This window comes from Echiichthys vipera (genome assembly GCF_963691815.1).
Source record: "Echiichthys vipera genome assembly, chromosome: X".
Classification (NCBI taxonomy): domain Eukaryota; kingdom Metazoa; phylum Chordata; class Actinopteri; order Perciformes; family Trachinidae; genus Echiichthys; species Echiichthys vipera.
Genome location: NC_139825.1, coordinates 41,407,614 through 41,431,983, shown reverse-complemented (window position 1 = coordinate 41,431,983; position 24,370 = coordinate 41,407,614). Strand labels below are relative to the sequence as shown.

Sequence of the window (24,370 nt, the reverse complement as noted above, 5' to 3'; positions counted from 1 at the left end):
CACAAGCTGATGAGCAAAGAGAGATTAGCTCATATGTCACATGAAATGTCCGACTGGAACTAAAATTTGTATCTTTTCATGTATCTGCAGTGTCTGTTTTTATGGTCTTGCGTGCATCTGTTTGCCTGGGCGTCTCTGAAGGTTGAGGAATCATGTTAGTGGGCCACATGCTGCTGTTTTTGATTACTTGAGGAGATACCTTGTGTAGGAGTTAGTGTGAAGATTCATTCTTTATTGGCTTCAAGAAGAAGAGATTTTGTTTTAGGATGATGCTGAACCACTTGTATACATCTTGTTTTTGAGCTATTGTGTCTGAAGTCACAAAATCTCTCCAATAAGGAGAACACATGAGCAGAGAGCATGTGAAGAGCCCAAGGAGGTAGCAAAGCACCCTATTAAGTGACCTTTTCTTTTCAAAAAGGTAGGGATTAGTAGACAAAAAAGCAACAAATGAATCATTCAGCCATTGAAATAGGAATGTAAAGACAGTTCAGGGTTGTTGTTCCACATTGGTGCTTTTCATCACATGGGAAACCTGATAGGGAAGAAGGTTCATATTTCCAAGAGTCCCTCTTTGTTAGCTGGTAAAAGCAAAAAGTTCCATGTCATGGTTTTTTAGACCACAATAAGAAATGCAACGTCATCACGACATCTGTGCAATTGTTTGGGATGCATCTTTGACCTTGGGTGATTGGGTCTGTGAATGCTGGTTTACAGTACAGCAGTGAATCAAAGGAATATAATCCCAGGCGCCCAAAGGCAGTTTCATGTTCATGTTTTGAATTTGTGGGTTGAAACCAACAGCTCGTAACTCCGACCTATTTAGCATCCTGTGTGGGACGTTAGAAAAGCTGAAGCCTTTAAATCCGGTTTCTCATCACACCTCTCAGGATGTTTTTTTTGTTTCTTCAGGCAAATACTGTATGAGATCATTGGCTTTCTAACATCTGTACAAATAGTTTTAGAACAGGGTACGTCATCATCATCATCATCATCATCATCATTATATATAAGTATATCAAATGTGATAGAGAAACCATAAGTGCTTATACAGTGGCAAAAAAATTAAACAGGATTGTTTTTTGTTGTTTGACCGTTGTAACTAAAAATTACTTTTATCATCAGTCATCCAGTTTTCAGATTCATCTTTTAATCTTCCACTCTGCCAGAAGGTTCCCACAACCCAAGGTGATGTCTTCGTATTGGCTTTTTGTCAGAAAAACAATCCAGAACTCAATTGACAGTATACAATGATGAGATGCTGGAACAACAATCGTATGTGATGTTTGCTTTATAGCTGGCTTAAATGGTAAATTGATTACCAAAACCTTTTTGAAGCAATTAATCAAGTAATCTTTTCAGCAGTTGTGATAGTAAAAGTCAGAAAGCTTGATGTGCATAGTAAAACGTTTAGCTTAAATCTGCCTTTGTCAGTTGAAGCTGAAATGTGTCAGAGGGTTTTTGCTCCTTCATTCCTTAAAATTCTATCAACTACCTTATTCTCAGCCATATTGTTTTCTTTATCTTAAAGCAGTCGTATAGACATTTGTTTTGAACACTAGGGTTTCAGGCCATGTGAATTCAAGTTAGGTATTAACTTTCCTTTTAGCTCTCTTTTGGTTGCTTAGCTTGCTAGATGTGCCACTATATTTACTAATTGGTAGTTTTGTGTGTTGATTGGTGCTGGGCAGAAAGTGTGCAGTGGGTTTATCAGACTTTTTTTTTTGCTGAAACAAGGTTGATTATAACAGAGATGTGGCCAGAAAACCAAAACAATGAGCTAAAAGAGGCCAAAATGCTCAGTAGAGCTAAGGTTGATTACTCTCAGGGGTTTCATCACTACCAGTGACTTAATTAACATTAGTCACACAGTCATTGGATCCATATTTTAATGTAAAAATATTGATTTGTGCAGCTTTCAAGATGAAATTCAGAAACTGCTCATGAGGGTTGCTGGTTCGAATCCGGGCTGTGGCCCTTCTGTGTGGATTTTTCATGTTCTCCCCTTGTCTGTGTGGGTTTTCTCCAGGTTCTCCGGCTTCCTCCCACAGTCCAAAGACATGCATGTGTTAGCTTAATTGATTACTCTAAATTGCCCGTAGGTGTGAATGTGAGTGTGAAGTGAATGGTTGTCTGTCTCTGTTTGTCTCTGTGTGCCCTGTGATAGACTGACATCCTGTCCAGGGTGTACCCTGCCTCACGCCCAATGTCAGCTGGGATCAGCTCCAGCCCCCCCACGACCCTGATAGGGACAAGCGGTTGAAGTTGGATGGATGGATGGATGGACCACCCTTATTTTGTGTTACAGTTGAAATTAAATGTTTTTCTCTAACACATGGAATCTTGCTTAAAGAGTCTACTGAAGCAATAATGTATACCTCCATTCACAAGGCTGTGGGTATCAACTGCTCTGTCAAAGAACAGTCATATTACATCGAGCAGTGAAAAGGCTGTTCACCTGTAGAGGCAGGAAAAAAACAGCAGCGGAGCTGTTTTCTCTTTATGTAGTAGAGGTCTTAGATCCAGTAAGTCTATATGGATATGACATGTACATGAAGATCCATGGCTCGTCCTTCTATAACAGGCTCTTAGCGGGGGAGTGTGATAGCAGATGGCTGTCCTCTACATGAGCTACAGGCTGGTATGAATCAGCAAATGAATGCCTCCTTGTTCAGCTGGACATTTTTCTCATAAAAACTTGGAGCTGTGTTTGCTTTCTCTAGCCCCTCCACAAGCTGAAAATATCTTAGCACTCTGGTCAGGATCTGTTAGTGATGCCACCGGGATTTCATGAATAAGTTCTGATTCAGAGTAACGTGGGGATTGGACTGGGATGAGGGGCTCCAGATAGCTGATTGAGTGTGTACTTACATGTAATGAAGAAAATGTCAACATGTTTACCATATAAATGTAATCCCAGCATTTTTTTCCCCTTCAATACTACTTCACATTGAGCAGTGCTGCATCTCTGGTAATGGTTTGTTACTGTGTTTTTGTCTTACAAAAAATGACCCTCCACTTTCTTCAAGCCTCTTTGCTTGTGCAATACGAGTTGTCTAAGCCAATGTCCCAATCCCAGCCTGAGCTCTCAGAGTGGATGGAATGTTTTCTGATTTGGGCTTCCTGAGTGTGAAAATAGGAAGAGAATAGAGACGCCCGGGCTGCTGTTGTAAATATCGCCTTGTAAATCCTTAGCAAACATTCTTAGGTCGCAGAGGGCGAACAGCAACAACTACTTTAAAATAAACTGACATTGGGAGAAGTCAGTTAGAATATGGAGGACAAGGCTGCATGTGTTTTTGGATGGAGGGTGGGCAGGAATGCTGCAAACAATGTTTATATACATATATACACTAGATGCCATTTGAATTGAAAAGTGGAGATTACAAGGCTTAAAACTCAACAGCATAACCTTTTCATTCAGTGTCAACTTCTAGATACAACAAGGTGTCGTAAAACATGGAACAAAAATAGCAGGCATGTGTTTGACAGCACAGTTTTGTAACAGATGATGCAAGTATGATTAGCTGGCAATCCCTCATTAACCTGTTTAAGATGCATACTGCATTTTTGCATGATTAGCTCAAGGAAAGTCAGGAGGAATTTTGTGGAGAAATGCCAGGAGTCACAATTAAGGGTGTCTGTAATGCAAAATAGGCCGCTCTAAATACAGCATTGTATTTCTGGCAAAGGATATAACATCGAACCTTCATCCTGAGACTTCGTAACTCACTACATTCCGATCAGCTTTACTGAGTTTGACACAACCTGTTCCCATGACCATATTGAAACAGCTTACACTAATTATCAAAGAACCAATGGGCTTTTGGACTTGTTGCTAAAGTAAACTCCATTGTCAGTGCTTAAAACTTGAGGGAAGAATGAGTTCATCTCATTAGTACTGGAAAGTTATGTCTTTCTCTTAAACTGCCAAATAAATTTCTTGTCACTCCTTTAAGAGGAACTACACCTTATTTTAAGTAAGTGCTAAAACTCAAATTTGTGATTTCATCAAGTATAAAGTGTGGCGCTGCTTGATAAACAATTAATTAAGGGACTTCGGGTTTGGCTGAGATGGAGTAGACACGGGTCGAGCATTGCTCCCTTAACTTTTGATCATTTCACATTTCAGAACTCCGAAAGTCACTACAAATAGTAATATTTGTTTCGTTTGACTGATACACCCCCAAAATATGTCGACGTATGCGACCAGATGGACTGTAAAAGACCAGGCGAAGCTTAGCCCCCCAGACGAGGCAGGTGGAGAGATACCATTGCGGTTATTGCTAACCTCTGGTTGATTGAATTTAATTTACATGGCTGTCACTGTCTGTTTTGAATCATCATTGTTATTCTTTTTTCTTTTACTATTATTATTATTGTTTTTCTCATGTGACTTAAGGAGCCAATCAGAAATACTGTTTGTCATGGGAGGAGACCCCGGAAGCTCAGTTTAATTGTAAGTTGTGAGCTGGAGAGCTCAGATGGGTTTTTTTTCAATGGGAAAAAGCCCTCAGCTTGGTCACAATGTTATTGTTTTGTTTCCTTTATGTTGTTTTGTTATGTTTTATGTGTTTGGCTTTTTTTTGTTCTGTTTTACCCTTCCTTCCACTCTCTTCGTCCACTATTACAGAATATTTTGGGTCATGCAGTACCATTCTATTATTATTATAAATTATATTATATATTATTATTGTTCCTATGGCTTATGCTGTAAAGACAGGTACTGGTGGGAATGAACAAAGCGATCAAAATCAGTAAGGTCCTGACACAGTTACAGCACCTAAAGGGTGCGTATTAAGAGTGCGAGGATGAGCCTCTTATTTCACACAGAATTTACAGATAGAGTTAGAGGGGCAGCTATCATCATTAATAAAAGGGTCCTGTTTGAGCCGACGAATGTAATCCTAGATACTGACATTGGCACACTTCAGAACGAGCCAGCGGTCTTAGTTTCGGTTTATGTGCCCACCTGGGATGATGAACAGTTTTTTACAAGGCTATTTGCTAAAATCACAAACGCTGACACCGCGCATTCTCTAAAATTGATTTCTTTCAACTCAATAACAATCTCCTTGACTGTGTGAATGCATGTGAATACCACCCAATAGTCACTTCTGACCATGCTTCTACCACAGTTGACATCAGTTTTCCACGGGATGCAACTCCACGTTCACCATGGAGGATCAGTTCACACTTACTGTCAGATAGTAAGTTTAAAGATTTTGTTGTGACCCAAATCCGCGCTGACATAGAGTAATATCCTATATTTCTCAAATGAATAGGGCTGAACGGGCTAGGCTGGTGGAAATTGTGGAGGAATTGTTAACCCCCCCCCCCCCCCCCCCCCCGCCCCATATAAGAAACGGCTACTACTGCATATAGAACAAGGCCTCTTAATGACAGGCGTAGTGGAGAGACAGCTGTGACAATCCAAACAAAGCTTTTTTTAGCAGGGAGATAAGGCAGGACTCCTGGCGCAGCAGGCTCGTGCAGCTAGTGCTTCCTCACTGATCTCTAAAATACAACTACTGGGAGTTAGCCACACTTCTGATCCAGTGATTAGCAGAAATATACTTCTGAATGCAGCCCAATTACTGCAGCGACCCCTAATCCCTTAGACCGTTTGATGTACCCTCAAATTGATATGAATATTGCTCGGGAACTCTGTAGTCCCATCTCTGTGTTGGAGGTAAATGAAGCAATCAAGTCTATGCAAAACAGGAAATCTGCTGGTCCTGATGGTTTTACAGTTGATTTCTTTAAGGCATACTTGATGCTATTAGCCCCCATCCTTATGAGAATGTTTAATGACTTCTTTACTGAAGGCAGACTGCCAGTAACCTTGTATGAGGCATCTATTTCAATGCTCCTGAAGAAAGACAGGGATCCTACCTCATGTGGCAGCTATAGACAGGTCTCACTTTTAAATGTAGATTGCAAGATACTTGTTAAGGTCCTCAACCTCTGCCTCCAAAGTGTGATGTCATCGATAATTTCACTTGACCAGACAGGCTTCACATTAGGGAGACACCCATTCTTCAATACCAGAAGGCTGCTCAACATCCTATTTTCACCTGGGTCGTAGTGGCGCTAGATGCAGAGAAAGCCTTCGACCGGATAGTGTCACTATCTATATTTCATTTTGGAGAAATTTGGCTTTAAGTCTAATTTTATTTCTTGGGTTAAGCTTCTATATGTAACCTCCTCTGCATCTGTAAACAGTAACGCTGGTCCGTTCAGCACATTTCCCTCTCATACATGGGACCCGGCAGGGCTGTCTGCTCTCAGCCTCTTTTTTTAACATAGCCATCGAGCCATTAGCCATCTGGCTTAGGAACCAAAATGAGTTTGAGTTTTCGGTCCACAAACTTTCCTTATATGCCAATGACCTTCTCTTATTTATTTTAAACCCTGGAAACTGGATCAGTTTGGGCACACATCACATCAGTGTATAAGTTGAATATTCAGAAAAGTGTGCTATTTTTTTCAACAACTTGATCACTCCCACAATCCATATTCCCCTTTAAAACAGGGTATCAAGTATTTGGGGGTGTTTATCACCAGCTCTTTCAGGAACCTTTTTTAAAAGAACTTCCAGTCGCTATTGAATAAATGTAAGTCAGACTACAAGGGCGGGCCTCCCCCTGTCCCTTGTAGGCCGGGTCAATCTTATTAAGATGGTTATTCTACCAAAGTTTCTGTATCTTTTTCAACATATCCGAATTTGTCTTAACAAATCGCTTTTTACTAATCTAGACCAACAACTGAACGCCGTAATTTGGCAGAATAAACCAGCCGTATCAAAAAACATATTCTTCAACTCCCTAAACCTTAAGGGGGGTTAGCACTCCCTAATTTCCGCCACTACATAAACATTTATAATGACTCTGTGGCGGAGTTGCAGAAGTCTGCTCACCCTGGGCTCATACTGAGATAACATCTTCCTCCTGTTTCTTTGCATTCTAAGATTTGCTCACAGCTCCCCATAACTGCCCACAAGGTCTCACCTAATCATGTTGTTGTCAATACCATTAAGATTCAGATTCAGTTCTGGAAGCAGTACAGCTTGCAAAGGGCTTCGATCCTTCCCCCGGTTTTGAATAACTATGCATTTCTCCCTTCCTGCACCGACCCTGCATACCGCATATGGTCAGATAAGGGCCTCAAAACTCTTGATGACCTGTATGACGAAGGGGTCTTTGCATGTTTTGCATTTATATCGGACAAATACAGCCTGTCTAATAGCCAGTCACAGGGTTCCTACACATTTTCCATTTCTAAATTACAGCCTTTTTCAGACTCAAATTTCCAGATTTCTCTGTGGTTTTTTTCGGTCAATATTAAACATCAGAATACCAATTGTTAGATGTTTATTATGTAAATAAACAGTTTTAAAATCCAACTTTTAACGGCGTATGTTAAATTCTGACTATGTATGCCATTATGTTGCCAAGTAATTACAAGACATTTATACCTACGTATTGTAGCTCATATTAGTTAATGAACTCCGAACAGAGACATGTTCAATGCAGAGCAATTTATTCAAACTAAATGCTTGCTTCTTTTTTTTTTAGAAAGTGGAAACAGTACAAACTTTTTTTCCAAACTCTTTTCCCATTTTCCATTCTTATCCAGACCTGTATATTACTCAAATTAAATTCAATACTTTTTCATACTGCGTAGGAACCTGACAGACGGACAAAGAAAGAAAAATATAGCTGCCTATAATGCGTTTAAATTAATCTTCAAGGGCCGCTTAGTCTGCCCGGGCAACACTGGTGGAGAACGGTACCATGCCGCTCCGGGTATTGCCGAGCGAGATAGGCATCTCGGGCCACGATGTGACGGTGGGATGTGTTTTTGCGTGTTGTCTTTCAACCTGCTCATTTTAAGCGGTGCTGTCTGACCATAGGAGCAATACATAACTTGCTTACTCCTGCTGCTCCCACTCGGTGTTTTAGCTGTACGTTTTAGCTTTCACTTTTGTCGTTGGCGCGTTTTGGGACAGTGTTGTTGGGTCCTTGTTAACTTCATTTACATTATTGTCTGTGTCTGCGGTGCCTGGGCTCTCTTTAGTTCATTTTGTGTACTTAACACGGACAGGTTGGAAAAATCTCAAGTTGACTCGTGGGAGTAACGTTAGCAACTGTATGCCAACCCTGCCTTACGGGACAGAGCGTGAGTAAAAGCTGCGACTGTGAGGAATTGTGGTATTTGGCATTCAATATACAAGACATAACATTAATCATTGACCACAGTTGATTACAAATACCAGGAAGGATAGTCATATTCCAAACAAGATTTGTTTTGTGGCAAAATCTGCCCATAGCACCCAATGCTACATGGCAGATTAATTCACAGGCTGTTTTGATGTAGCGTGCGCGACATATTGTATATGTCGCATTGTACAGCCCTGTAGAGCCCATTTCACCAATGCTAAATTGGCTAAGATATACCCTAGGCACAATGATGCTTGTAACCATTATAAGCAGTCCCCAGTCAACCACACACACATGTTCTAGATGTGAAGCTTGCTGATTTTTGGTCTGATGTTTCTCCACCAACGCATAATAGTTGAATGCGTGAAATTTTACAATGTCTAAGGTTAGAGAAGGTTGTCACAGAGGGGATCTTTGACAGCATTCCACAAAACTTGGGACCCACTGCTGGTTCTTATTAGTCCTGATGATGCTGAGGACACTTCCTAGTGCCTGGAGAGAACTAGTTAGTTATTTACTTTTGTTGTTTTTCTCTTTCTTGAATTACCTTATTTTTGCTATTGGTTAAAGTTTTTTGTTTGGGTGTCCAGCTCCTCCCCCACTACATCACCGGCTCTCCTGATCAGTTTGACCAGTCTGTTGGTGTCTGCGACCTTCAGCCCACTGCCCCAGCATGTGACAGTGAAGAAGATCCCTCTGGCCACAACAGACTCATAAAACATCCTCAGCATCGTCCGGCAGATGTTAAAGGACCTCAGCCTCCTCAGGAAGAAGAGTTGACTTTGGCCCTCAGCCTCAGCGTTTCTAGACCAGTTCGTAAATCATAAATAAGTCATAGAGTGTGGTCTATACAGTACCTACTCTGTAAAGAGTCCTGAGATAATTTTTGTTATGATTTGGCACTATAACTAAAATTGATTCGAATAGAATTGAATTATATATTATGAGACATGCTTCTCTGGTTTTTGGCTTTGAGAGAGAATAGCTTATGTTCACAAATATTGATTACAGTGTTTCCCACAGACCAGGTAGCAATGTGTGGTGTACGCAGTGAGGTGCGCATCTCACTCTCTCTTTCTCTCTCTCTCTCTCGTGTTTTAAAACAAACCCGTAATCAACCTGTGGCGCTTGGTGTTGATTTTGTGGCGCAACGCCACACATTGGTCTATGTATGGGAAACACTGTATTGAACTGTTTTAGGCTGTTGAAATAAATTATTGGAATTCTAACTTTACATGGTGTTCCCCTTTAAGGCAACACATCTGTAGTTTCTTACTTGTCACCAGCTGTGTGAGTTGCAAGGTTACCCATAGTGAGCCACTAAACACCTCAAATCTTCCCGTAGTTACTTAAGTGTCAAGTGACCAGGCGCATGGTCCGTTTTTTTTTTTTCTATGTCCGAACAGGCGCACATAAAATGACGTCAAAGCTGCCATAGGACTCGTGCTCGTACACGTGCGCACGCTCGTGCTCGTACATGTGCAAACGTGCTTTACAAAAGCCCACCTCTCCCAAACGGTCCGTGGCCAGCAAGGGGGCCGCAGCTAGGCGCGGTATGGTTGCACTCACACTGGTCAAACGAACTAGACTTTACCCGGCCGCAGCTAGGCGCGGTATGGTTGCACTCACACTGGTCAAACGAACTAGACTTTACCCGTAAAACCTGTTTGGGCACGGTAGGGATGGACAGTGTGAGTGGGCCCTTAGTAAGCATTGACTCACAGACATAAAGTAAGCTGTGTTGGAGTTGGGTCTTTCAGGGCGTGATCACACTGTCCTCCCGGACCACGACCCGGACTTTAGGGTACTTGTCCCCCCTCCCTCTCCCCCCCGCGCCCCAGCCCCGTTTGTACTCACACTGCCTGGGCCTCGGCCAATGCTTCCAGCTGTCCATACGCCATCACGCCGTAACACGTCACACGCATTGATCGCGTGTGTGTGGCTTTGTTTACAAATCTTTCCGTAGACCTCAGAGTTTTTGTGCGTCTTGTCGACTGTTTTTGAATATTTTCATCCGACCAAATCTGCAGTAAACACTCCACCTCCGCACCACACCAACGTGAACCTTTCACCACCATTGTTGTTGTTGTTAAATGTCCGCGCATGGTCTGTCCTTCTATTTACATGTCCGAACAGGCGGACATAACGATACTGCCGTAGGGCTCGTGTTCGTACACGTGCGCACGCTCGTGCTCGTACATGTGCAAACGGCTCCGCTAAAGCCCACCTCTTTCAAGCGGGCGGTGGACGGTCCGCTGGCCGCAGTTGAGCGCAGAGCGGGTGCACTCACATGGCTTAAAGGTACTAGGCTTTAGCTGAAAAACCGGTTTTGGCCGCGGCCAAAAGGACAGTGTGATCACGCCCTCAATGAGCAATGAGCCTTTATTCCTTTTTGGTGTCAAGGCCTTCATGCAGAAATGCTGCCTTTTGCTGCAAATTAGCTGCTCTATCACTTTTTCCTTTAGACATTCCAGATATTATTGTGGTCCCTGGAAAGCCGTGATGACAAAAAGCTTAGTTTTATTATAGCTGTAATGTTCTCTATGTATTTTATGACCTGGTGTAAAACTCTGATCTCAACGGCAATTTTACACTTTCAGTGTGTGATTTCTGAATGACTAAAAATTGTAGGCTTTACTTTTTGATGAGTCCACTGATTGTTTTTGATTATTGCTCTTGAGCAAATGTAATGCTTTTTTTGATGTCTGAAGGTCTATTTAACATGCCACCAGTCCTCCTGGAGAAAAATGGTCAGATAACTTGAATTGTGGGATTAGCTCGACCCCACGGTCACTTGTAAGTTGTCACAGCACATGGCATCCTCACAGGACATGTGCTAAAAGTCCCTCAGGCGTTATTTCTGACCCGGAGGGCTATGAGGAACAGACATAGAAGTTATTTCCCTAAGGGAGATCACATGTTGTTTGGCATTCTTAGGCAAGAAGCAGGCCTTTGTCAGGCCCTTTATTGGATTTTGGCCCCTGTTCAGGCACCGCGTTTTTTTCCCAGATGGGCAAGCTGAATGTGGCACTGCTCTGTTTCTCCTGTCTGGCCCTTAGACAGGATGAATCCACCCCAGGCTAAGCAGGCCAATCCTAGCAGTGAACCACATTCCTGTGCCCCGTGGTCCAGCTAAGGCAGGAGCAGGACATTAAATCAAATCTAACTTTAAAGAGTTCATAATCAGCTTCTGGTGGTAGCAGCTGCCCTATGCAGAGCTGGTTTTAAGAAGCGAGGACAAGTACACCGTTGTTTTCCACTGCTCTATATGGGGGGGGGGGGGGGGGGGGGGTTAAGATGTGGTGTCGTCTCAGTATAGAGATGGTGTGTGAGGTGAGCTTATGCCTCACTGCAGCCAGAAGGCTACTTTTGTCTCTGCCTCTCAACACACACAGAATATTGTACTTTCCACTCAGTTTAAACAGCTTGTGTCCTCAAAGGCAGACCGGCACTTGATGATTTTTGTGGAGACATAGAGTCTGGGTCTACTGTAAATTTGTTTGCTCTGCTCCAACACAGTTTGCCTGGCTCCTTGTTCATTGGAGCTAGAATTTATGACTCCTAAAAGGTTTAAAGGGGGCGGAAATAGACAGGTGTAATTAAGGCTAATTTTCCTGCCAATCAATCACTGGTCTTGTGTAAATGGATCAGTAACAATCGTCTCAGGTTGCTCTGCCAGCTGCTTCTCGTGTCAACCTGGCCCCCAAGCACAGACTGCCCACCGACTCCTAATTAACTACCCTCAATTAAACCCTAATAGGCAGATTAACAGACCTTTAGTTGTTCTGTAATGGCCCGTCGTTTCCTCCAAGTGCCCCTCTGAAATGCATCCCCACTGCAGCATGGTAATCACTGCCCACTCTCTCTCTCTCTCTCTCTTCCTACCAATGTCTCTGTCTCTCTCTCTGGCAGGGCAGAGACTGGCTTAGCACACTTGACACAAGTGTGTTTCCATCTGATTGAATTCTTGAGAGAAAAATTTTGAAGCAATTTATAGTAGATTAATAGATTGACAGACAGATAATCACAGTAAAGTCTTCGTTTCCTCATGTATGATACAGTAAATCTAAGAGTTACATATCATTTCCTCACAAAATCATGATATGGGTCTTGGGATTTGAATGAAACTAGTAAGGCGAACAGTGAAATTGCTTTGTCAGTAGTTGTAAAGTCAAAATCACTACAATTACAAATAACCAGTAACCCAGTAAGGCCACAGATTATTGTTGCTACTGTCAGTAGCGAGCACAATTTTATCATTCACTCAATCCAGATTTTTTGTAAATGCCAGTGTCAGTGTAGCTTTCTCAATATTTGAAATGATCACATTAGGAATTTAAAAAGGGAACAATACAGAAATAGAAAACAGTGGCACGGTTCTAAAACCACCAACCTAATGAAAGTGTTGACACTTTTCACCAGATGTAACCTCCCCAGTTTAAAACTATGTGCCCTTGCATTTAAGAAGTTGTAAATCTTTCTACTGGGTGCCTGCTGCAGAGGAAGCCAGGAATCTTGAAGGCCTCTCTTACTCATCTCGTCTGAGCTTTAGGGACAGTCAGCAGTAACAACTGTAGAAAGTAAAATACGGCACCATGGTGGTTTTGTCAAATAACCTAAGCGTGCTTAACATTGGGACTCTATAGAGGTAGTTTATTTCACTTAGAGCTGATAGATAAGAACAATATAGCAAACATAAAAACTAAATGGGGAACTGGTGACTGAGGGAATGCTCCATGCAGGGAAATCAATTAAGGGAAGAAACAGGCTGCCAAGCCTCAGCAGTAGATTTGAGAATAAATCACAAGATGTTGACATGCATGCAGCTTTGTTTGTACATTTTTTTAAATTGTAACATTTCATAGGAAACTATTTTTTTTAATAGAAAGCCAGTTAAACAATGCCTACAGTCATGTCTTTTTGACACAACAACAGGATTCTCGTGAGTCTGTTTTATGACCGGTGCCACATTATGATGATACATGGAGGGGCTTTCCTGTTTTATTACACAGATTCCATCTCTCACTAGTTGGCGGCAGACACGTGTATTTGTTTCTTTGGAAATGGCTATAGGCTGGCAGCGATTTAAACATGGGTTTGTGAGGTATTGTGTGATCCAACATTGGTCCCTCAGCAGATTATAGGCTGTATATTTCCCTCATCAATCAAAATGCCAGAGTATGCTTGTCTTCATCTCATATAAAAAAACGTTGCAGAAGTTGCTCCAGTGAGATGATGAAGTGGACTTCATTTATTTTCCCACAGCTCTGTGTGACTTTAGTCTGAACTTGCTGTTAATCATGTACAGTAGGTTTGGCTCTTTTTTTGCATAGTGACATCAGCGGTGCAACAATAAAAAAGGTATTTTTATGCTTCCTTAACTCCCTTAAGGTCTCAGTATATACCACTTTGAAACCCTTTGTCTGACCTGAACTCCTAAAATCATGAGGCTTAATTGTTCCTCAGAGCCTAAGGAGGTGCAAGACTGACTATCAACAGGCCAACAGTGTAATAATGATCTTCATCAAGACAATGATCTTAGCATTAATGTATATACTAGTATTATGGTACTTTACATAATTGGTGAAGCTACACTTCAGGTTGCTGCCTTCACTGGAGACCAGGAGAGGATAGCCACCTACCACATGATGAGTGTAGCATGGTGAGCTATCCATTCAGCAGTCTAGTACACTCAATCCTAACCTAATGCAAATTAATGTGACCATCTCAGTGAGTTTGGGTTACAAGTGGAGCTGGACAATATAGCCTTCTATCCTGATATAGGTCATTTCATATCTCAATAGCAATATACACCATGATATAGCATGTTTTCTGGTAATTCAATAACAAAACTTAAATCTTTACTTTCTATGTGCCACAAATCTCTCGTCAGTGTTTAATCTGCATTTGTTTAGTTTATATGAAATAATCACATGGTAAAGCCTATTTTTATTTATTCAAATTTTTATCAAGAAGACAACAAGCGATGTCCAAACGATGTAAATATCAGCGAAGTGCAGCTTGGCCTCTGGCTTTTCAATATTGCGATCAAAGATACATAGATTTTTTTTTTTTCAAGAGTTTTGACGTCAATTTGACCATACAGTATACATCATCATATCAGCAAGCCCTGCTCACGGGTCAACATTTCAGATGAAATTTAGGTGGACTCTGTTGGTGGGATTGTGTAGCCTGTGATGTTTTTGCTATAAGAACCATCAAATTTAGTCAGATCCTATCCTCCATTGGCAGCATTGTATGCGTAATGTTATGTTCAATATGTTTCCTGATCTAATGCTAATTCTCATTTGTAGTTTTAAAAAAAGTTATCAGTCATCAATCAATGGATCAATCCTTCACATCTGAAGTGCCAATTTGACCTTCAGTATAAGTCTGTAACTGTTCTGAAGCAAGCCTTATCAGCCTGTATACACTTTAGTACTGCAGCCATGGCTAATTCTGCTGCTAACAGATGTTAGGTTTTATTCTATAAGCCTCCATTAGGACTTAACAGATGCAAAACACACAGGACATAATTGTCCCTCCTGTACATGACAGATGTTCAGAAATATTTGAGCTAATTGAAATACATAGACACACATTTCCTTGAGAGAACAGTTGCACATGTGCCTTAACTTCACATTTTATGTACAGTAGTCCTGTAGTGCAAAATTGATACGCACACCTGCTCCTATTCAACTTATGAATGTTGTTGAAAGCTTGTATTGTTTGGTACCGCGGCCCATATGGTTCGACTGTCAGTGATGGACCACAGCTAAGAAGCAGACCCCGTTGTCCCTCATCAAAATGTTTTATTCACACTACCGACATCCCACTTTAGATGTGCTTCCAATTCTTCCCAGCCTCTTTGGAGGAGGTTTTAGAGCTCCCCTCCATTCATTAGCCAACTAGTGGAACTGTTGGTCGTTGCTCTGCCTTTTCGCATGAAATAAAATGCAAAGTGCAAATAGAAAACATTGCTCATCAGTGTTGTTCGCCCTCTCTGTTACGCCTCTTTGCCCTGGCCTTTCTCTTGTTCCCCTGAGAGAGATGTTCTCTTTCAAGTGTTACCTCTCTTTCTCATTCAAGACTTCCGCTTTGCTTTTGACAAACAGCCTAGAGGAATGGCCAATGCTGGCTCATTGAGCAAGCTATTCAGCTATCAGACATAGGGAGAAAAAGAGAGCAAGATGTTCTGCAGGCGCCTCTCTCAGACACCCCCGCTAATGTCTTATTTTTTCCCCTACCTTCAGAGGATGAGTTATTCTATAGTGGTAAGTAATACTCCCTTTCCTTTAAGTATATACAGGTGCACTCCCTTCAAGTCCATCTGCATAAAGATGATGATATATGCAACATGTCCTGTATTATAACAGAAAAAAATCATAGCTTATAGCATTACTGAATACTGGTGGACATAGCTTTAAAGAACCTTCTTTAATTTTGAATCACATGGTTCAAAGCCCACCTGTGAATAGCTGATTTTCTGTATTTCAGCATGAGCCTGCAGTTATATTAAAACTGTTTTGTCACAAGCATATGTTTAATAAATTTTCTCTTGCGCATTTTGTCCTCTCCTCAAAAATGGTACACCTTGTACCTGGGGATTAATAGGTTGTGTCTACGAATTTGTGTAGATAATGACATACGATAGTGCTTTGGCAGAGAAAATAACTGGCAGGCTCAGGAGAAGCCCAGGACCACCGGCTGAGAGCACAGAGCCCTGTGCCAAGGTCAACGCCAAGGTGTCAATAAAGATAGATTTACTCCCTGCTAACAGAGAGGTGCTTTGATAAGAACCTCAGCAAGGGTATATAGTATTTAATCAGAGAGGTATGTCAGTGGACATACAGTGGCAGCCATTTTGCCTGCATTTTGGAGTGAAATTCAAAAAGATTTCCCCCTTCTTCCCTCCGTATTTCAGTGGAATGCTTGGCTAAATGTGTGATTGATATGTGCAGGTGGTAAAGGATATCCCCCAGAGTAAGAGTTCTCAGCTAACTTGAAAGAGAATATTTTCCCCTCCTTGCCACCTTATGAAAACAGTAGTCTCAAAGCAGAAAGTCACAGCATGCCAGGGGAAAAAAAGTGTAATTTAAAGTCTTATGTCTTTAGCGTCATGCCTATCATGGCTGGACAATAGGCCTTTGTAAGTCCATTGTAGGCTCTTTTTAACACCATAAGCCCAGCTGCCTTGGGCTTACTTTTAACACAAGGAAATTTAGCTTTTTGTCACTACAGTTTCCGCACTCCCCTCTCCTGTGACAGTTAACCCTGACAATAAATGGAAGGAGGCTGCGAGGGCCAAGAGGGAAGATGGAAAATTATTGCAGGGTAAAGCAGGGTGCCTTTTCTCCTGCAGAGTGCTGACATATTTCAGTTTATGCTTGCTCCGGTGAATGTCAGGCTGAAAAGAGTTTTGTCAGATTCAGCTGGGATGCAATCATGTACCTAGAACAAATATGAGGGTTTAAGCTGTGGTTGTGGTCCAAAAGGAGGCTGGATTTGGTTATGTCCATTTGCTCAGTCATTTCTTATGCAGAGGACTTCTTTTTCTCTTTGAATGTTAGCGTCAGGGTTAGAGTTAACCCACCTGACCCTCATTCTCCTCCTTCTAGCTTTGCCAATCATAAGATCACCACCATCTCTCAGATACGACATAGATTCACACCAGATATCTTTCTCTTTTGTTTTCATATCGTATGGCATCATCTAGCCTTATTCTGCCAGGACATGCACTCTTGGCGGTAGCAGAACAAGAACACAACACGGAAACTACGAGAGCTCAGGAATCCAGCTACCTGAAGCAGAATTGATAAAGCAGAATTTGGCCTCAAATAAGATAAAGCTGCTTTGTTCTGTTTGGCTTTGACATCCCAGAATTTCCATCGTCTTTTGAGAGAGAGAGAGAGAGAGAGAGAGAGAGAGAGAGAATGAACAAACAAGGATGGTTATAACACTGTGGCCTCTCATGCTCCAAGTCATGCTATATCAGGCCAGCAGCTGCTGTCTCTCAGCAAAGGCATGCTGACTGCCAGGGCTTGGCTTCCACATACAGCAGATATTACACAAGGCCCTTTATTTTTGGGCTTATGACTTAGAAAAAAAACCCAGCTTTCAGCTCTAAACTGTGTTTATTAGTAGAATAAATAAGAAACATTTATTCAGTTCTGACAGGAAATCTGCAGTGTCTGCATAAGATCTAGTGTTTGCTGTATAGCTCCTTTCTTACCCTGGAGTTGAAGATTCAAACAAGGTATCTCAGGTAAAGTGTGTGCGTTGTACTCTACAACTCAAATTCCTTGAATCGGAGCCAAAGAAATGTAAGCCCACTCCCAGCTGTCCCTTGGCACATCAAGACAAGACCCCTTATCTGATTTTTGGAGAGTTTTAGTTGGTGCTGTTTGAACAGTACTGCTGCAGCTCTGTCTGTTCAGACATAAACAACATGGGGCCAATGTTGCTGGGACCGCCACCCACGACAAACTCCTCCACATGTGTTGGAACAAATTTTGATTTGTGTGTGTGTGTGTGTGTATGGCACAACTTTTAAAAGCTACTAGATTTGGAGGTTGCAATGATATTTTTGAAAATTATCATGCGTGTTAAACTTGAAAGTGAAAATTAGAACCCCATATCTGGCCTTTTTCTGTACATAAAGGTGTAGGTTAGGGAAAATGAAAGCTTCTCTGTCTCATCTGGACCTCCTCCCAGTCCCTTACCTCCAAGTAGCCAACTCGCTCCTGCAGACAAACCACAGCCGCAACACATAATACTGACATACTCTCCTACCTAGAGAAAAGCATTTTTGCCTCCTGCAAGAAACATTTACACTTCCAGAAGTCACATAATTCAAACAATAATAAGGAAATGTTCATGGCACTGACTAGCCCCTAAGTTCACGTTTCAGGTAGGGGTTAGAAAGAGAAGTGGTTCCAGACTGTTAATGTCTGTCACAGCAGAGTCAGAGGCCTGTGATTATCTTGGTGCAAAGGTCCAAATAAACCCTGTGTGGGTCATGACCTTACTGAACTAAACCAAATGTGCTGCGCTTTACAACCTTTGTTGAAAGACTCACCGCACGGAGTGGCTAAATGTGAGCGACAATAGATGTTTTTTTTCCCACTAAAGCTGTCCACCTTAGCTCTTCTCTGCCATAACATTCCAACAGTGCACACAGGGCTGCTCACAGGCTCTACTTTATCCACTCAGTTTGTGTACATAACATCATTTGTCAGGGAGTCATCATGCAGGTTTTTAGACAAATACACAAATCCTTACTTGAGCCAACCTTTTGAAGGCTCCTTCCAAATGTGTCTAGACAAATGCCTTTCTCATCCATCACTTTCCATTTGCAAGTGTTAAATGAGCGGACTCATGTCGCCTGCAGCTGCATTACACTTTAAACATCAGTATGTATGTTACACATCCATTCAAGTGAGAAAACACAGTTCATTATCATAGGATTTCTTTGAAGTGTGAGTGATTCATCAAGTGGCAAAAGTCAACACTTTCAAACACGTTCAAAGCCTGAAGGACTCCTTCAAGCACACTGTAGCTATCTCCCTGGTTTTCTACCACTGAACAATTTACATCACCCTCCTATTCCAGTCAATATTTATGTAAGCGTGTACATTAGGGGCAGGCCAGATGAAACGTTTCTTTCATCTATGACCTTCCTCTGATAGGACTCACAGAAGCCTCTTACCAGGCTTGGGGTAATCAGATGTCAGGTTGGGTGTTCGCCAGGGACTTGAGCACAGCTTTATACATGTGGGCCAAGACTTTTGCCAATTTATGTAACTATAACATATCTAAGAATAGCTTAAGCATGGCTCTGCAGGATTAAAAAAACAAATCTTTAACTTTTTTTGTGTTGAGAACAGCACGCCGACACTATGAGGTCAAGGGCTATAAAACGGCCACCACTGGTGGCAAGAGCTAACTATACCATTTTATAGAATGCTTATATTCGAGCGCTTCATCTTTACAGGCAAGAGAAGGGATTACTTTTCCCGTTAGAATCACTGGGAATGTTTTCTCATATGTTTTTGCGCTTATTTATCTTGCAGTAAAAACACAAAATCACCGTCATTTATAAATGGCTGCTTTGGTTAAGTGTCTTTGTCCTGTGTGAGCCTCGCTTGGCTGTGTTTTGAGGCCCACGAATTAAATTACATGATGCAGAAACTCTAGGGGGCCAGACTGGAGACTCCACTCACTCAGGAGTGAGGGGTGGTGAAATAACTCTCCTTGCTTTGACTTTTCCAAAAGGATTCTGTGTCATCGCTCCGCTCCTGAGTAGCCACTCCTGAGTTTGAAAGCGTCACACTCACTCTCTCTCTCAGCCTCTCAGTGTCTCTCTGTTTTCTCAGATGGTTCTCTCCTCATCGTGCGCACACATTTTTTCTCTCTTCCCCCAACATCTGATTAATCAAGTATGACTCTGTGAGGAAAAAATGCAACTTGGTGGTTTTGATGCTTTGCTTCTTGTTGATGTGTCCAGATGCTGAAGGTTTGGAGCTAAATATTAGATCTGGACATCAGGTAAAACTGAGTATCATCCTGTGTCCATCATGAATATTTTCATTGTAATCTTTCATCCCACTTTAAAGGATTACAAATTAAAACCAAAGTAAAAAAAAAAATAGAAATAGAATGAGTAGAAGCATTAGAAACATTTAAGTGTTTTCTGTTGTCATTTCTGTAACCAGTGCTGCGTTGGGAAAAGAAAAGCAGCAAGCTGGCTGGCTGGCTAGTTGCTAACTTCGCAATACCCCTGCGCCGCACCAGTAGCAGAAAACGTGGCAAAAGTTGTCAACTCATGGGGCGGCCGGTGGCACAGGGGTTAGAGCATTCGCCCCATGTAAAGAGGCTGAAAGTCCACGAGGCAGCCTATTATAAAGGCCTGAAAAAACTGCCAAAAAAAAATCTTTAAAAAAGGTTGTCAACTCATCTGGCAATTGCAATGTACTTTCCTATTCTGGGACAAGAGTGTGTGGCTGCATTTGTCTAATTTAGAGTCTGGCTTGATCATAACTTTGGTAGTCCACTTCTCAGTCAGAGATCACCTCCCTGACTTGCGGCAAGACGGTAATAGAAGTTTACACGTCGTTTCTACTCGTTCTGTCTATATGGTAAAATCCAAACCAAGACCGTGAAGTATAACTTGCATTAAAGACATATGCAAGTTTAAAAGTAAACCTTGGTTATAAAGTGCAGTGTAGTGTGATTTTCCTAGCATGTGTCTGTGGACTAGCACTCTCAATAAACTTCCTTTAGAAAGGTTCAGGTGCTGAAGAGAAAGTTAATTTGGGGAGAAACACGGTTCAGCTGCATATAATTTACATTGCTTCAATAGAGATTACAATAATCTTCAACTTGCATCACCGGGTTGTTATGTCACCGTGCTCCCCTTGTTGTTGTGTCTCCTGTGGAAACCGTTACATGGGCTTTCACAGCTGACTGAGCTGTTTGTCCACCTCCTACACAGAGAGGAAAAGTCAACTCAGAGAGGAAAACTGCACTCCACTCATCACAAGAACAAGAATCATCCAGCTGGAACCAGAGGAGGAATGCTCGCCCACAAACACATGATTCATTTTAGTCAATTAGTCTGTTCGTTCAACAAAGCTTTTTATACCTCCTCAGAAATATCTTGCCTTTGTGCTGTTCATTCCAGATCTTAATCTGTAAATTGTAAACAAGCATGTCTTAAAGGAGAAGCCCAGGGCCCTGGCAGAAGAATGAGGGAGGGGACATGTCAGGAGAAAGTGATCAACCAAAGCTCAAGAGGACTGAACTCGCAGCTAAGAGCCAAAAAATGATAAGAACACAAACCTTTCTCTTTCTCTTGAAGGCATACCATTTCTAACCTGAACCATTTACCCATAAATCAAATGTGATAAAATCAAGTTTTTACTTTGGTGCCAAGTCTTGGTGCCAAAATCTTGGCATGTAAAGCTTAGCCTTAGCCAGGCATGCTCAAGGAATGCATCCTTTTGATATTTCGGTTTTTGAAACTATAAAGAAGCCAGTATGCTTGGATCAGGTTTGTAGGATTTGTTAGTATAGAGCAAGAACAGCATGCTCAGTATGGGAGATTTGACACCGTTTTAGTGAAATTAGTCTTTGATCAAATGGCACTTCAGACCCTCTCATGTTACTGGCTCACTTTTGTCCACTTAGAATATCTTTACTTTTGGCATATATTTTTAATGATGTGAAAAATGCTCTCTGCTAACATGTTTAAATAATCCTGATGTTTTTGAAGTGTGGGGGGCTGGCTCAAGACCTTGGCTGTTTTTTAGGAAGAACAGGAACAGATTTTCTGAGGTGCAACATTTCCACCGTGAACTATTGTACTAAATGGCCAAGTTGTAAACTGATTAGCAAGTATGACATCACTAGTCTATAAAAAGATTGTGTCGATGTACTGAAAGGAGCTTTGTATGTTGTAAAACAAGAAGGGACAAAAGAGGGAATGGGGTATGTCTGGTCAGTGTAGAGAAGGCTTGAGAAAACATTCCTGTGTAGCTTCCCTTCTGGAGAACAGTAAAAAGGATACAAAAACGAATTCGCAAAAGGAAATATGAAGGACACAGAGAGGGGTGCGGAATTAAAACAGGATCTCCCTACTCCCGCTGGTTAATTCAAAAGCTTTGGTGCCTCGGGGCTGCCTGCTGACTCTCTGTCTGCTGTATTGCCCTAAGGGCCAGATCCCTCCAGTTCTGCTTATCTAAGCACATCCAGTCTGGTCCAGTTTTTGACCCACTGCTCACTTTCCCAATGTGTTTACCTTTGAGCTGGATGTGTGGTCCATTGTGGGTGTGGTAAAAAGTTGGACGCACAGGGACCACCGAGGCCCATTGGCCTCTATCAATAGCGGAGATCAGTCAGGCTTGCATCAGAATGCACCATCCAAATATCAAGATGTTAAAATCCATCCATCCATCCATCTATCATCCACTTTGAAAATTGGATTCTCATTAGTATCAGTTATTTCTTTAATATCTAAAGGTACCAAGTGGAGTTTTCTTGCAGTCTTTTTCTTCCCTGTTATATGTTGTCTGGGATCAGACTACATAATATTTTTGCTTGTCAGGATGGTCACTGTGTCAGATCGGGTGATTGTACGGTCATAAATTATTGTCTGAGACATGGCAGATGACATGTTGGATCCGACATGGGGGGAGGGGGGGTCAGCTGGAGGCTTGCATGTCACAAACACATAATTAATGTGTGTGTGTGACTGTGTGAGTGTGTGTGTGTGTTTGTGTGTGTGTGTGTGTGTGTGTGTGTGTGTGTGTGTGTGTGTGTGCGTGTGTGCGTGCGTGCGTGCGTGCGTGCGTGCGTGTGCCAATAGAGATCTCAGTTACCATTAAGACCATATCCTTGATGTGTATAGCGTTGGATCTCTTTATCATTTTGATTAACCAGCCTAATGGATGTTGTCGGGGAAAAATCCTGTTCTGTTGCCTATTCAAACACCAGTTTTCAAACTAGATAAGTGCTCATATTTCATCAGTTGGATGTCAGTATTCTCAAAATGCCTTGGCATGAAGTGAAAGGAATTACATTTTTACAAGATCCTTTAAAGAGATCTGTTTTCAGAACTGCGACCCATTTTTCACTCTAATCTTATTTATTAGTTTGCCTCTCGCTGTTTTTCGGAGAATTTTAGCACCATAGCAACTGCTTTGGTTACATAAACAACTGCACACCAGACAAAGCTTTGGAATTATTTCTGTTTTGGATTTATGGTTTGCCAGTGTGGTAATTTCATCTCAAATTTAGTCTCATCTCACCTAATTTTTTAGAATTGTTCACATAATAAAAGACAGAAATCAAAGAAAATTGGGGTTGTTACTAGCTGCTGACTGTGCGTGTCACCCTCCAAGCTCTGCCAAATCAAGTCATCAGTCCGCGGCGGAATGACGGCAGCGATGACAAAGGCCCATATGACACCATACCAGCCCCTGATATGCTTTTTATCCACAGAACAAGCGAGTGTTATTCCACACATTCCTGAGCAGAGCCTCTGTTCTCTCAGGATGACCTTCAACTTATCTCTCCATCAAAGCATGTCTGGGAGGGAAAGAAGTGGTGGGACAAGAGAGTGTGGTAGGGGTGAGGGGTACACTCACACACACACACACACACACACACACACACACACACACACACACACACACACACACACACACACACACAGACACTCAATGAAAGAACTGGTCTAGCTTGTCGGCGAGTCAAGAAAACCCACAGGACTGGCTCTGTATTATTCTCTGTTTGTGTTCGAGTCTTTAACTTCAAGGAATTAAATCTTCTGTGTGTGTTCTTGGGTTTTCATCTTTATGAGAGCTAGTTTGAGCTTTAGACCTTTGGAGTTTGAAAGTTTTGTGAAGGGAAGTCATATTGGCTGGTTCTGCAAGGCTCTATTTTCAGACTCAGCCTTGGGTTTAGGGCTTTATTTAGGTTTAGCATGGAATAGGGCATTGATTTGACCATCAACCCAGGAAAATAATCTCTCACATTATGATCTGATATATAGGTTTTATATTGGTTGAGATGGCTCGTGTGGATGACTATCTCAACTTTCACTTCCTTGAGCTCTCTCGTTGCTCCAGGCTTCTAACACGGGAAGCTGACTTGGGAACTTGGTAGTGGTTGGGAAAGTTGCTCCCCTCCAGTAAAAGAGGGTCCTGACAGTTACTGCGTGAACTGCTGTAGATCAGGGCGTGGTGGTTTCAGTGACTTTGCACACTTGCAGAGTCCAACTGGATAGGAAACAGTCCTAGCATCGCTGCCCCAACCTCTTGACTTCAGGCTTCCACTTTTGTACTCAAAATGTCAGCTTCACTTTATTAAGTAATTTCAGCCCTATACAATCCAAGAACACCACTAAATCTGTCACACGATGCTATGCGGGCCAAGAAAGCATTGAGCTCTTTTGCTAGAATATTACCTCTTGTCACGGTAATGGAGCCATTCTGAGGGATGAATAAAGGTAGGGAGAGCTTTGTGGGGTTTGACTCTCCCATCTGTTCAGTTGTCTGTTTTTCTGCTAGCTACTACTGCTATCACATACACTGGAAATCAAAATTTGAGAACAAAGTATTAATTCTTGATTTATTCTGAAAAAAAAA

At 41.9% G+C, this 24,370-nt stretch overlaps 1 protein-coding gene across 1 annotated transcript in view; it reads left to right on the top strand.

Moving 5' to 3' along the window:
* Positions 1 to 24,370, top strand: part of pdzrn3b (PDZ domain containing RING finger 3b) — a 103,414-nt gene that overhangs the window by 9,550 nt on the left and 69,494 nt on the right. The gene's annotated exons all lie outside the window — the stretch shown is intronic.